Source organism: Seriola dumerili, unplaced genomic scaffold (genome assembly GCF_002260705.1).
Source record: "Seriola dumerili isolate Sdu_G_001 unplaced genomic scaffold, Sdu_1.0 BDQW01000262.1, whole genome shotgun sequence".
NCBI classification, from domain to species: Eukaryota; Metazoa; Chordata; class Actinopteri; order Carangiformes; family Carangidae; genus Seriola; species Seriola dumerili.
Genome location: NW_019174517.1, coordinates 676025 through 676663, shown reverse-complemented (window position 1 = coordinate 676663; position 639 = coordinate 676025).

Below are 639 nucleotides of genomic sequence, written 5' to 3'. Positions count from 1 at the left end.
ATGCCTTAGTATACTATGACTTTTTTACGACTTTTTATGCCTTACTATATTATGACTTTTTATGCCTTACTATACTATGACTTTTTTACAACTTTTCATGCCTTAGTATACTATGACTTTTTTACGACTTTTTATGACTTACTATACTATGACTTTTTATGCCTTACTATACTATGACTTTTTTATGCCTTAATATACTATGACTTTTTTACAACTTTTTATGCCTTAGTATACTATGACTTTTTTATGCCTTAATATACTATGACTTTTTTACAACTTTTTATGCCTTAGTATACTATGACTTTTTTACGACTTTTTATGCCTTAGTATACTATGACTTTTTATGCCTTACTATACTATGACTTTTTTACAACTTTTTATGCCTTAGTATACTATGACTTTTTTACGACTTTTTATGCCTTACTATACTATGACTTTTTATGCCTTACTATACTATGACTTTTTTACAACTTTTTATGCCTTACTATACTATGACTTTTCATGCCTTACTATACTATGACTTTTTTACAACTTTTTATGCCTTAGTATACTATGACTTTTTTACGACTTTTTATGCCTTAGTATACTATGTATTTTTTACTAATTTTTATGCCTTACTATACTATGACTTTTTATGCC